A 15,098-nucleotide genomic window follows, 5' to 3' on the forward strand; every position below is an offset into this window, starting at 1 on the left:
CTCGTGGGGACCCTTTGCCAGCCTTCCTCAGCTGTCACCCATGGTAAGGTGCAATTAGAATATGATCGAGCCCACGGCCTCAATAAGGTAGAGAAAGGGCGACAGGCGTGAGCCCGCCTCTCCTGGCATTTAAAGCAAGGCGGGTTTGTGGTTGGGCTGGTGACTGAAGCAGACATTCCTGTTAACAGCCATGTGGACGTGCCTGTGATGACCGGAAATGCAGGTCATCCTGCAGACCTCTGGCCGCAGGGTCCACGTGGGCCGACGTTCTCTCCCAGATGTGGCACCACAGGCGGCCTTTAGGGCGAAACAGCAGGCTCACCAAGGAGAGTTTGCAGGTGACCACACAGCGTTAGCACATAAGAAGGGACGTAAAGAGATAAGTGTTGAACTGAGGTTTTAGAACCTACAGAAGCCACTCGCCCATGTACCTTTAGTTCAGGGTTTTCCCCCTTGGCATTATATATATTTGGGGCAGGAAGGTCGTTATGGGCTGAATTGTGTCCTCCAAAATTCAATGCTGAAGCCCGAGCCAGACACCAGGACCTCAGAATGGGACTGTATTTGGAGATCTTTGAAGAGGGGATGAAGGTAAAATGAGGTCATTAGAGTGGGCCCTGATAGGGTTGGTGTTCTTATAAGAAGAGGAGATCAGGACACAGACACACACAGAGGGACGACCACGTGAGGACACAGGGAGGAGATGGCAGTCTACACGCCCAGGAGAGAGGCCTTAGGAGGAACCAATTCTGCAGATACCTAGATCTTGGACTTCCAGCCTCCAGGACAGGGAGGGAATAACTGTCTGTTGCTTAAGCCATCCAGCCTGTGGTACTTTGTTATGGAAGCCCTAGCAAAATAATGCAATAATTTTCACTGGGAGGGGGGAGGGGTGTTTCTGTACATTGTAGGATATTCAGGAGCCTCCCTTGCCTCTACCCACAAGATGCCAGTAGCAAGCACCTCCTGTCTGTCTTATCTGTCTATCCATTCTTCTATCTGTGCATCCATCTATCCATCCATCCATCCATCCATCCAGCCCTCTATCTATCTTTATTTCTATCTGTCTGTACATACACACATGCACACATATATAGGGACTCATATGTGTATGGAATCCCAGTAGCCTAATGAGTCAGGAAAGCAGGGTAATAGCTCAGAGGTTCTGCCCTGTATATGCAGTCACCTTCCCCATGTCCCTTGGCTCCAAGAATTCATGACCCAATTCAAGAACTCTCTGTCCTGGATTCAAGAAGGAGTTTTTAAAAACACATACTCCCTGTACAGCTAAAACATTTCACCGGTTCATTTTGACAACATCTTCCTGATGACAGCATGCTCATCGCTGCTTAGAAAATGTGTCCTTTCTCACTTTTAAAACACAGTTAAGTGTCCTGCTAATTAACACTTTCCTTATAGACACCAGATAAGTAAGCTGACCGTCACTTGCCAAGGTCTCTCAGCTCCTCGCGGAGCTAGCGTCTGTCTGCCTGGTGGCCAGTCTGCTGTAGCCGCCATCCGTAATCTGCCTCTGCCCCATCCTTGTTTTCACGTCTGTGAGGTGCGAGTCCCATCCAGCGGAGATTGGTGGTAGGTTGGGCTCGGGCCTGGTGCTCTCTGCGGCCGTCTGTGGACAGGTACCTGCCTTGCCCGCACAAGCCTTGCCCGCACCCTCCAGCCCGAGGAGATAGGCTTCTACATCACATTCAGGGTCAGGGTGGACCCAAGGGGGCACCTTTCCTGACAATGCTGGGAAACCAAAAGCTCTGGCTTCCGTATGTAGCTGGCAAGGGAGTGGGGACCGTGGGATGTGGTCCCCTCCTCCCACCTGTTTCCCCCAAGCCCCGGGAACTCCGGAAGGGAGGCCTGACGTGGATGGCTGCATTCGCCTCTCAAGGCGTTTTCCTCCAGGATGCTGTTAGTATTTCGCGGGAAGGTCATTAGTCTTGACCTCCTTTGCGGTCAGAGTACCACCTGGAGGACCTGCCACAAGAGAGGAGCCCCGCTTAGTGCTCGCAGGGGTAGACGGCAAAAGTGGTCCACAGACCCACGGCATCAGCGCCATCTGGGACCTTGCCAAAGATGCGGACCCCCAGCTGCCACCCGGCCCTCCTAAATCAGCATCTGCATTTCACCCAGGTCCCCAAGAGGTCTAGGCCACTGACCCTCCGCTCCTGGGGCATGAAGGACGCTTCGTGGTGGCGTGCAGGCATGTGAGAACCTCGACGTGTGATGATTTTACGTAGGAAACAGGAAATCAGTTAGGCCTTACTAGCATTTATTGTGTGTGTGGATCCTGGCCAGTGATCTCCATGGGGGATGGCCGCGTGTCCCCGTGGGTCCTCCAGCTGTCTAGCGAGGGGAGTGTGGGAAGACATCCATACCCCAGATCGATTTATTTGATTTCAGCATAATGCAATGTGCACATTAGCGTGAAGCATATTTACAGCTTTTTAAACATTTTTATTGAAGCATAGTTGACTTACAATATTGTATAAGTACAGCTTTTATTCTTTAACTTTTAAACCAACCTTCAGGAAATGGACAGAGGTCTTAAAGTCCTACAAACGGAGTAAAATGCAGGTTCAGGTTCTTAAGAAGAAAAGGGAACTTCTGGCATGAGCTTTGTAGCATTCACTGATGAGGGAGAACACGTTTGCTAACACACACAGCGTTCGCACCTAAGTCGATAGCCCTGTGCAAAGTCACATGTATGGCCCGAGGCTGAATGGTCAGCAATGGGGGCAGTGAGGCGCATGTTTGAACCGTACGCTGTTTCAGAATTCCCTCTGGCCCTCAGACCCTATGATGACCACCTATGACCATGGACACCTGAGGGAGGGGCCTGAGGCTCCCCCCTACCTCCCCCTCGGGAGTGCTGCTCACCGCTAGGACTCATGATGCCTACTGAGTTCTCTTGCCCCCCCTCTTTCCTTCCTCCTGTTGCAGGAAGGGGACCCTTCCAGGGCCTGAGAGCGGGCTCTTGTCTAACATTCAGAAATGAATCGTCCGAGGAGACACAAGTGCTGACAAAGCAAGAGACTTTATTGGGAAGGGGCGCCCGGGTGGAGAGCAGGAGGGTGAGGGGACCCAGGAGAACTGCTCTGCCCCGTGGCTCGCGGTCTCGGGTTTTATGGTGATGGGGTGAGTTTCCGGGTTGTCTCTGGCCAATCGTTCTGACTCAGGGTCCTTCCTGATGGTGCGCGCATCGGTCAGCCAAGGTGGATTCCCCGAGAAGGATTCCGGGAGGTTGGTAGGACCTGTGGACGGGCATCTCCTCTCTCCTTTTGCCCTTTCCCGAATTCTTCCAGTTGGTGGTAGCTTGTCAATTCCGTGTTCCTTACCAGGACCTCCTGTTCTAAGAGAACTCATGGCAGTGGTTACTGTCGGGCCCGGCCAGGGCTGGCGGATTCGGTCAGTGGTTCCCCTGACTCTCCCTTCTCTCCTTGCTCCCTCTTCCTCTGTCTCCCGCTCTTCTCCCCCTCCTGATTTTTGGGTCTGGCTGAATCCTCTGGCCTACCCCTTGCCTCCAGGACCTGTTAGGGGTGCTGGTGTCCACAGCAGACGTGCCCGGGCATCTGGGTCCCTTCCGTCTCCTTCCCAGATTCACAGGAGGGGTGCCCAGGGCCCTGCGTGCCGAGTCTCCTGTCCCCTGGGCAGAGTCACTGCTTGGCCTCCCTGGCACAGGGGTACTTCAGATGACACCCCTGGCTTATCAGAAGGGCCTTGGTTCCACGTGATGTCTTAGCAATCCTGTCTGTTCTCAGAAACACGTACTCAAGGCAGATAAGGAGAGCCTCCAGGAAAGAGCGATGACAGTTCCGGGTTCAGAGTGGCTTTCTTGTTTCCTAACAACTGCAGTAATTGCCACCAGCCTTCAAAGGACTGGCACATGCCCACTACTTTAGAAACATCTTATTTCATTGTCTCTATGAGAGAGGCAGGTGATGTAATTCACCTTATTAGATCAATGAGAAAATGGAGCTCCAGAGAAGTGAAGTCCACCCCCCCCCACCGGGTCACACAGCTGAGAAGGCACAGGGAGGGTGCATCTTGCTGCCTCTCAAGGAACCCACAGGCAGAATTACCTATTTCTATATTCTTCTCTGTGTTTTTAAAGTTTCTTATACTGTGGGTAATCAAAACCACATCCCTAATAGACGACTAATGTGAAAATTAAATACATTCATGATGCTATCTATCCTTCCATCCATCCATCCATCTGTCCTGGAGACCACCAGCAAAAAACTGTAAGAAAAAAGGAAAAAGAAAGGTCCAAAAAAAATAAACCAGAAGAAACATTTTTGTTTTTTATTTCTCCCATTTGAATGTAAACCCATAATGGCAGCAGCAGTTGTGTCCGACTGTGACCTTATTTATTTGAGCGCCTCTTAGCCCAGCCAAGCCCAGAGAGGCAGGTTTGGTCCTGTTCAGCCTGACCAAGCGAACCACAGTTAAACAAAGAGCAGGGGGGAGTGGAAAGTGGGCTTCTGGCCACCTCCTCTCCCTCCCCAAGATGACACAAGCCTGGAAGAAACAATGCACCTTGCATCATCCCTCTGAAATCCACAAGCCACATGTCACTCAAAATGCTTCGTACCTGAGGTCACGGATACTTTTCTCATTTTTTTTTTTAAACCTAGCATTTCCCAAGCACATCACACATACTCTTTAACAAGGAAGTAATATTTGTTAACTTCCCATTAGGTTGGATCTCCGCCCCTCCACCATCATGCTTTTAGAAGTGCCAGACTACTGGTGTGCTTGGGGTCCACTGGGACCCTCCCGCTCTCTCTAACTACCAGCTGTCCTGAAGCAGTCATTTAGTATGAACTTTGGATCTAGGCAATTCATTGTGATACCCAGAGCATTGAAATACGAGTAAATTTACATATTAAATTGTACGGAAAGAGAATCCAAAGTACCTGCAAGAGTGAAGATTTAAGAATCATAAGAGGCTTCCCTGGTGGCGCAGTGGTTAAGAATCCGCCTGCCAATGCAGGGGACGCGGGTTCGAGCCCTGGTCCAGGAAGATCCCACATGCCGCGGAGCAACTGGGCCCGTGTGCCACAACTACTGAGCCTGCACTCTAGGGCCCATGAGCCACAACTACTGAAGCCCGTGCGCCTAGAGCCCGTGCTCCGCAGCAAGAGAGGCCACGGCAATGAGAAGCCCACGCACCGCAACAAATAGTAGCCCCCACACCCCCAGCTCGTGGCAACTAGAGAAAGACGGGGCACAGCAACAGAAGACCCAACGCAGCCAATAAATAAATAAAATAAATAAATAAAATAAATCTATTAAAAAATATATATGATTCAAATTCGGTAAAAACACAATTTAAAAAAAAAAAGAATCATAAGAGGAATGGGATGTGTGTTAGTGTAGACATACACACACATTTATGTTATATATGTAAATAATCGAGTTGTGTGTATGATTTTAAACTTGAAGAACTGTCTTTACATAAAATTTAAAGGTATTTAACTTATAAAGACACACATTCTTATATGTTACACATTCTTATATGTTATGTATTAGATACAAATAATTGTGTGTTTAAGAAACTTAAGAGGAAAGGTCATTACATATCATTTAAACATACTTGATTTGCATACATCATATAAGTAACTAGACATGTGTGTTGCTTCAAGAAACTTGGGTGAGGGACTTCCCTGGTGGTGCAGGGGTTAAGAATCTGCCTGCCAATGCAGGGGACACGGGTTCGAGCCCTGGTGCAGGAAGATCCCGCATGCCACAGAGCAACTAAGCCCGTGCACCACAACTACTGAGCCTGCACTCTAGAGCCCGTGAGCCACAACTACTGAAGCCCGCACGCCTAGAGCCCGTGCTCTGCAACAAGAGAGGCCACCGCAGTGAGAAGCCCGCGCACCACAATGAAGAGTAGCCCCCACTCGCCGCAACTAGAGAAAGCCCGTGCGCAGCAACAAAGGCCCAACGCAGCCAAAAAGAAATAAATAAAATAAATAAATTTCTTAAAAAAAAAAACTTGGGTGAAAGTTCTTCTGTATAATGTATGGTGTATGTGTGTATGTGTAAATAAAATTGCACAGGCTTCAGAGCTGTGTAATAAGCGGAGTAGATGGATCAAACAGTTATAGTCAATGTATTTTGTTCTTTTGTGGGCACTTTGCAATCGGGTATGTTTGTTGGCGGCCGTCATATGCACATAAAAAGAAATAACATTTAAAAAGCATGTTTCAGCCCCATTTCCTGGGGCCATTTACCCTGAAAGGGCCTCAGGGGCAATCAGTTCCCACGACTCCCCCCTCCTGGAGTAATCAGAATGTCATTAAAAGGAAGGTGATTTACTACAGCTCAATTTTGGGCTTAATGATAAAGTGATAACTTCAAGCCCCGAAAAGCAGTATATCAAGGACAAGGCTGTGATTAGCCCAGCTCATGAAGAACGGGCAATGCATGATAATTAAAAACCACAAATGACCAAAAACACCCACCCTGAAATGACTCAGAATTTTATGTCTTCCTCTGTTGATCAGCCCCCATCCACCTTATTTGTAGCACCAGAGGAAGCATATGTGAGTGGGGTCCACGTGCGTTTTGCCCCTTTTCTGCCCGAGAACCTTCCTTTTAGTCTCCACGGAGGGTCTTAGGACTAGAGATAGGAGAATGCTTGTGATATTCTAGCATTGCTGGGCTTTGTTGTCATTTTTTATTGAAGGATAGTTGATGTACCATGTCGTGTTAATTTCTGCTGTACAGCAAAGGGATTCAGTTATACATATATATCTATTCTTTTTCATATTCTTTTTCCATTATGGTTTATCCAGGATATTGACTATAGTTCCTTGTGCTATACAGTAGGACCTTGTTGTCTGTCCATCCTATATAAAATAGTCAGCATTTCTGAGCTTTAGAAGGTGGCACTGGCTTGCTGGAGAATAGCTGAGCCCATCCTGAGCTGCAGAGCTGCAGAGCTGAACCTGTACATCCAGAATGCACGCACTTGATCCCGTGCAGAGACAATAGAAGATGATGGTACATAGTAATGGGCCAGCTGCACAGTAGATCCTGAGGTTCCAGGCCCGGTCCAGGTAAAGAGATGACCCTCCCACGAACGCCATATTGCTCTGGTCCCAGTTGCCTGATTTGCATTGAGATGCGAGTTCCTCTAGTTAATGCCCTAAGGACCAAGCCTTGGTCTTTACAATCCATCTTGGAGAATGAGTCTCTGCTTGCTAGTCTTTGACTGACTGCATCATGCCCTACTCCTAGGGTAGAATTTTCCACCAACCCTCTCTCCACTGGGCTCTCCTCTGCAGAGTCCAAAGTGAGGAGGTGTGCCCAGTTTTATCTTGAGGGTTCCTTTGGTGGTCACCATGGTGAGAAGGATGTCAAACATCACCTAGGTTCCACCTTGAACAGTTTCATTACTACGCCTCTACGAGGGTTAATAAAACAAAGCCCCGGCTTCTCCTGACCTCAGAGCACAGTGGTTTACATAGTTCTATCAAGTGCAATCTTTTCACTTCCATTCTCTAAAGTTAGCCCAAAAGGAGCCTTTATTTATGTTCTAGCCACTGTGTCCTGGTCCATTATCTTGTGAATAACCTGGCCTGGAACGCAGCAGAAGAGAGAGCCAATGCTCCAGGCTGGTTATGTAGTTTTCCAAGGTTGCACGGCTAGCTTGGGACCTGACTCCCAAGTCCTCCTTCCACTTACTAAGATAAATCCTTCTGGGGGATTTTTTTTTTTTAAACATCTTTATTGGAGTATAATTGCTTTACAATGGTGTGTTAGTTTCTGCTTTATAACAAAGTGAATCAGCTATGCATATACATATATCCCCATATCTGCAGGGCTTTCCTATGCCTACTTTCTGGAAAGTTTTTATCATAAATGGGTGTTGAATTTTGTCAAAAGCTTTTTCTGCATCTGTTGAGATGATCATACAGTTTTTCTCCTTCAGTTTGTTAATGTGGTGTATCACATTGATTGATTTGCGTATATTGAAGAATCCTTGCATTCCTGGGATAAACCCCACTTGATCGTGGTGTATGATCCTTCTAATGTGCTGTTGGATTCTGTTTGCTAGTATTTTGTTGAGGATTTTTGCATCTATGTTCAGCAGTGATATTGGCCTGCAGTTTTCTTTTTCTGTGACATCTTTGTCTGGTTTTGGTTTCAGGGTGATGGTGGCCTCACAGAATGGGTTTGGGAGTGTTCCTCCCTCTGCTATATTTTGGAAGAGTTTGAGAAGGATAGGTGTTAGCTCTTCTCTAAATGTTTGATAGAATTCGCCTGTGAAGCCATCTGGTCCTGGGCTTCTGTTTGTTGGAAGATTTTTAATCACAGTTTCAATTTCAGTGCTTGTGATTGGTCTGTTTATATTTTCTGTTTCTTCCTGGTTCAATCTCAGAAGGTTGTGCTTTTCTAAGAATTTGTCCATTTCTTCCAGGTTGTCCATTTAATTGGCATAGAGTTGCTTGTAGTAATCTCTCATGATCCTTTGTATTTCTGCAGTGTCAGTTGTTACTTCTCCTTTTTCATTTCTAATTCTATTGATTTGAGTCTTCTCCCTTTTTTTCTTGATGAGTCTGGCTAATGGTTTATCAATTTTGTTTATTTTCTCATAGAACCAGCTTTTAGTTTTATTGATCTTTGCTATTGTTTCCTTCATTTCTTCTTCATTTATTTCTGATCTTTATGATTTCTTTCCTTCTGCTAGCCTTGGGGTTTTTTTTGTTGTTCTTCTTTCTCTAATTGCTTTAGGTGTAAGGTTAGGTTGTTTATTTGAGACGTTTCCCAGGGGAATATTTACGGTAGCAGGGTAATGTGTCAGCTGAGGGGCGAATACTAAGGTCCTGGAGGCACCTTCACAGTAGGCAGCGTGGAACCCCGTGGGCTCTGTGATCCAGCAGCAAGGGCATAAAAGAAGAGGAGGAGGGGGCTTGTGAAGAGGTTTCTTTGGCATTAGCCCCGTGCCCCTCCCTGTGGAGGGGTGGGCTTCTTGCTTCACCCCAGCCCTGTGAGGCTTCAGCGAGACCCCTTAGAGAGGGTGAGACCTCATTCTGCATCTCTGGTGCCCCAAGGGCCTGACTCCTGCCTGAGTTTCCAGGGAGGGGGCTGTGCTGGTCTATAGAGGCTGGACTTCTCAAGGCTCTCAGAGATGCATGGCCAGCTGACCTCGGTGGCCCATGGGGACCAGCAGGGAGGGAGTCTTGCCGCCATTTGGACTTCTGCTCCTGGGGGGTGGGGGGGACTCCAGCTGAGAAGGAGCCGCAGCCACGCCCCTCCCCCAGTCTCAGGACTTGTCATGGGGAGGAATCCAGCTGGGACAGGTCGTGTGAACTCATAGGAATGCACTTCAGAGGGAGGGTCAGCCCTTCCTGTGGCCTGGAGCCATCTCTGGACAGTACCAGCCGCAGGGGAATGATCTGCCCCTTTGACCTTATCTTTCTCTCTACATTCCTTGCTGGGAGGGACCGGAGAGCAGCCAGAGGCGCAGTGAGTGATCCAGGAAGACACCAGAAGCTCTTTCCTCATTCTCTCCCTTCCCAGACCACCAAAACCACGCCTTCGCTCACGGTGACTTACCCTGGAATTAAACCTGCAGCTTTGGAGTTGCACTAGGCGTTGAGTTTGGGGCTTTAAAGCATTCAGTGACCAGAAGCATCCGCGGACGTGCTGGAATTTTGGCCCCTGATACTGTGAACCATCTCTCCAACGAGTAAGTTTTATAGAGACATCCCGCCCCCCCTAAGACCAAATGTCACCTTTTGATGATGTCAGAGTCATGCTTATTCAGGTTAAAATAGTTTTTCAGGTTTCACCATACTACCATCCTGGGTTTCCATGAAGAACGGGAACTATGTCAGCAGCTGCTACATTATGTATTAATTATGTGAGTGCCTGCCAAGAGCCAGAGGCACACAAAATAATTAAAACTGAGGAAGGTTTTATTTATAGACATGGAAAACAAAGGTGGAGATTTAGTCTTTACTTTTTTTTTTTTTTAACTTAAACAAAACAAAATAATGATGGATGAGAGGGGACAGGCCAAAAGAGAAATGCTGACAATTATCTTTCCCGGGGTACACGTGTCCCCTAGACGTGGGGGCTGAGGCATCCGGGCTCACTTCCTCGTACTGCTTTCCGCCCACCAGGCTCAGGGCTGCCCGGCCGACTTCCTCACCCTGGGTGTTGGCCGGGAATGCCTTCCTCGGGGCTCTGTGTGCCGCGTGCCGGGGGAGCGAGACACGTGATAGTCAGGAACGCAGGTCTGCTGTGCTGCGGGCCCTGCCCAGCGCGTCCGGAACACATCCGGCCTCACCCGCGCCCCGGTGCCTCCTAGTGGGGGAGCAGTGGTCCCACTTCCCCACTGCTTTCCAGCTTCTCCGCCCACACGTGTGCACCTGCCACCCCTGCCTGCTGTGCACAGCGGCGTGGACACTCCGGTGCACACGCGAGATGCTCTGAGTAAGTGTCCGCTTTTTTTCCGCCTCCCACTTCACGGTGCCAGCAGGAAAAGAAAGATCACGGTGCAGTATTAAGAAATGATAGGCGTGTCCGTCTGATTACTGCCAAGGTGTGACTGATCATTTCAGGAAGCCCAGCTCCCCTCTGATTTATAGATGAGGCACTAGGGGCCTGAGGGAGGACCACATGGAGAAACAGGAGGTTAAGTAACTTTTTAATGAGAGCTTCCGGTTATCCGGAATGATGACTTTACAGCCAGTGATACAAGTCCATATAACTTTCCCGGGCTGTCCAATGCCTATTCAAAGCCCGGGAGCTCTTGGCTGGGGTGCTGTCCAGTGCAGTCAGTGGGAAAGCTGTGTGAGGTCCCTGCGGTCAAGGCACCTTCTCTGTGTGCCAGAGAATAGCTCTGTCTGAAAGCCTCATGAGTTGGTGAGTTGGATTCTTTTTTTTGGTTGTTGTTTCTGGGAATGGTTACTTTGTCTATAGGTCCCTGTTTTGTTCCTTTTCTGGAATAGTTAAATAATACATGGGGTAAGAGTTAATTACATAAGTCCAAGGGCCAAGTGTTAGCTATGGGCAGATAGAGTTTTGAATTATCTGGTGTGGGACTAATGAAAGTATGTGTTTTATCTGGAGTGTTACCTTTAAAAAAAAAAAATCTGTAAAACCACCTGCAACAATTTATCTGATATGTATTCACTTGTTTGTTTGCTCCAGAAGGAGGCGGTCTTGTGGGAGAGGAAAGCAATTGCCTAATAGTCTTTGTTTCTTTCTGGATGAAATTCCTACTTTGAAAACACCGGTGGGTAAAAACAAGAAACCTAAGAGGAAGGGAGTAAAGAGGTGCGCTTCGTGCTGTAGCTTGACTCAAAAGAGAAATTGGGTCCATTAACCCTACCTATCAAAATATTAGAACCACTGCTTCTGAGTTGGATGCAAGGAATATGAATAAGGAGTATTTGCCATCAAATGTATTCCATGAAAGACGAGTGTCATTCTCAGCTAAGTAGTTGCTGCTTTTCCAAAACATAATTTTGAGGAGTTAATAGCAGTTCCACTTTTTTTTTTTAACCTTTTTTCCATGTCACATCTTTCTTTTCTTTTTTTTCATACTTAGGAATTTGGTATTTATTTATTTTTGGCCGCGTTGGGTCTTCGTTGCTGCCTGCAGTCTTTCTCTAGTTGCGGCGAGCGGGGGCTACTTTTCCTTGTAGTACGTGGTCTTCTCATTGCGGTGGCTTCTCTTGTTGCTGAGCACCGGCTCTAGGCACGCGGGCTTAAGTAGTTGTGGCACGTGGGCTCAGTAGTTGTGGTGTGGGCTCTAGAGCGCAGGCTCAGTAGTTGTGGAGCACAGGGTTAGTTGCTCCGCGGCATGTGGGATCTTCCTGTACCAGGTATGAACCCGTGTTCCCTGCATTGGCAGGCGGATTCTTAACTGCTGCGCCACCAGGGAAGTCCCATACGTGTTTATTTTCTGTTCTAAATGTACAGGTTCAAAGTCTGGCATGAGCCACTTGAATCTGTGTCCTGAAAAATGACAACCAGATTTCCTACCTACTTGAGAGGCGTGTACGTCTATCACTGAGTGTGTCCTCAGGACCATGGCTTCCACCACTCCTTGTGGCTGCACTGGCTGTGTTTTCGGATGTGCTGTTTATTATTCCAGTGTTTGGCTATATAGACAGGGTTTGGCTTCCGTATAAAGGAGCTGGGTTAAACAGGGAATGAGTCTGTGGTCCAGAAATCAACCTGTCCATGCTGCAAATGTACATCAATTACAGAAAAATCAGCATCTGGGACAGTGTGTCCTTTGCAATGCATGCCATACATAATCTACCTGTTATGAACCAGCCAAATATATTATTTTTTTCCCCCAGAGATAGATGCTCAGAAATGCATGTAACCCCTGTTCAGCCTCACCCTCCGCGTTTCCCTTGTGAATGAATGATCGGAATGAATTAAGATGTCTAGTTCTTGCTTACTTTACTTCTTACCCAGGTATCAACAGATTTTTTGTCTACCTCAGTTTTGTCCTTTGTGCTCACCCTTGCAGATTGAATGAGGGCTGATAGAAACAACTGCCATCCAAGATGATGTTACTAAAAATGGTGAAACTATTTTATTGAACGATTACTCCGCGACGTGGTTATTTGCCATAGGGCACTCTGTGTGTTCACTAAACCCATGGCAATACCTGACAGATTATTCCTATGAATTGGTGTCTCCAGGGTCATTCATATTTCCCAACTGAGATATTGCCCCATATTCATTTATAATGAGATTTTAATATAACAACGGATGCCATCAGGATTCAGAACTGTAAAAGCTTTCACTGCATGAGAAAAAAAAAAAAAGATATAAAGTCTCCCTCTATTTGTATTTAAAAGCTAAACAGTAAACGTCAGGCATCCCTTAAAAGGCTGGATGAAACAGGCATTAAAAGTTTGTGGGTAAAAATCCTAAGCAGTGTTCTCCAGACCAGTCGCCACCTCTGTTGTTTTCTTTGCTTCTTGTCTTCTGATTAAAATCCCCCCCTCGTTTGGATATTAACCTTGTAAAACTCGATCAGTCAGTCAGTGAACTCTTACCTAGCACCCCTGGGATCCAGGTAAACAAAGGTGTAGCAGTGATGAAACACAAGCGTAGTCTCACCTCCAATGCTGTCCAAGATGGAAAACAAAACTTGGGAAATGCCGCAAGTGCCAGTGTCAGGGATCATTAAATGCCTATCATGAGCAGGAAGTGCAGGGAAAGACACACTGCTGGGCGTAGCTAGGGCAGCCGGCTTGACTGTCAACTCTGGTAGAAAGCCTGCAGGTGAGACCGAATGGGTCCCAAGTCCAGTGTTCCTCTTTAGTGGTTCCAGGATGGGGGGGCTGTCTTGTCTACAGATAGATGGAGAGTTGGGGTGGGGGGGCCTCCTTTACAGTTAATTTGTCTACCCCAGGGTTTCTCAGCTGCAACACTGGAAGACGCTTTGCTGTAGGGACTGACCTGTGCGTGGAGGATATTTAGGATCCACCTGCTAGATGCCAGTATCAACCCCCCTCCCAAATGTGACAACCAAACATGTCTCCAGCTGTTGCCCCATGTCCCTTCAGCTCCAGATGACAACCACTGACCTACAATAAGCATTTAAAATGCACAAGGCACTATTTACAATAGCCAAGACATGCAAGCAACCCAAGTGCCCATCAACAGACGGTTGGATAAAGAAGATGTGGTACATATATACAATGGAATATTACTCAGCCATAAAAAAGAATAAAATATTGCCATTTGCAGCCACATGGATGGACCTAGAGTGTCTTATGCTTAGTGAAATAAGTCAGACAGAGAAAGACAAATACTGTATGATATCACATGTATGTGGAATCTCAAAAATAATACAAATGAATGCACATGCAAAACAGAAGCAGACACAGGAAACAAACTTAAGGTTACTAAAGGGGAGAGGGACGGGGGAGGGACAAATTGGGGGTATGGGATTAACAGATACAGGCTATATAAAATAGATAAGCAACAGGATTTACTGTATAGCACAGGGAATTACAGCCATTCTCTTATAATAACCTGTAATGGAATATAATCTGCAAAAACCCTGAATCACTATGTTCTGCACTTGAAATTAACACAACGTTGTAAGTCCACTATACTTCCTAAAATAATAGAATAAAATGCATCGGGCAGAGCTTTGCGGTGGAGCAGGGTTCCTCGGCCTGGGCACTGCAGTGCTGACTTTTGGGGCCGCATCATGCTTTGACGTGGGAACGTCCTGTGCACCGTAGGGGGTTGAGAACACCTCCGCCCTGGTCCAAACATTGCCGAAGGCTTCCTGGGGAGGCAGGGCATCCTCTGCTTAGAACCTCTGAACTGGAGACAGGAAGGGGCCCCTGGAGGCCTGACGGAAGCGGGAAGAGGGCCCCTGTGTCCTGTTCGCAGCTCTTCCCCCAGGTTTCCTGGCAGCTCCTCACTTCTTCTGGAGGATGCCCCAGCTTGTCTGAACTGAGTCACTGGGCCGGGGTTTCCTGGGTCCCTACCTGCCACCTCTGTCACAGATGAGGAGACTGTGGGGTTATGTGAGTTCACGGGATTGGCCAAGATACTCTTCAGGGTAGGCGGGCTTTGCCAGGGCCCGACTTCAACTGCTTCTCTACAAAGCCCTGCCTTCCGATCCACAGCCCTTTGTCTGTAACCAGAAGGAAAAGAAAAAGATTGGAAGCCCAGTGTTCACCAGCCACGCTTGTTCTGAACCAAGGAATGTAAAACTGATGTAACGTTGAATAGTCTTTCTTTAGCCGACAGAATGCAAGTATTCATCGTGTTTATCGCTGCGGAACCATTAATATGTGTGATTGCAGGTTGCTTTCTAAAACTTTGCTCAAGGTATATGGATTACATGATATATTTGAAGATATAGTGTGTGTGTGTGTGTGTGTGTGTATATATATATGAAATATGAAGGTAATGGTGAACATACACACGTATAGATGCGTTACACCTATACATATGAAGGTAATGGTGAACATACACACGTGTAGATGCGTTACACCTATACATATGAAGGTAAGGGTGAACATACACACGTGTAGATGCGTTACACCTATACATATGAAGGTAAGGGTGAACATACA

At 47.3% G+C, this 15,098-nt stretch overlaps 1 protein-coding gene across 2 annotated transcripts in view; it reads left to right on the forward strand.

Moving 5' to 3' along the window:
• Positions 1 to 15,098, forward strand: part of LOC309652441 (steryl-sulfatase-like) — a 344,513-nt gene that overhangs the window by 16,468 nt on the left and 312,947 nt on the right. Inside the window, exon 1 of one of the 2 annotated variants that reach the window (XM_082446233.1) lies at positions 9,429 to 9,712. The exons of the other annotated variant lie outside the window; for it this stretch is intronic. The gene's annotated coding sequence lies outside the window, so the exon portion shown is untranslated. Of the gene's footprint in view, positions 1 to 9,428; positions 9,713 to 15,098 lie in introns of those variants that run through there. 2 annotated transcript variants of the gene reach the window in all.

Source organism: Balaenoptera physalus (genome assembly GCF_965194825.1).
Source record: "Balaenoptera physalus genome assembly, chromosome: X".
NCBI classification, from domain to species: Eukaryota; Metazoa; Chordata; class Mammalia; order Artiodactyla; family Balaenopteridae; genus Balaenoptera; species Balaenoptera physalus.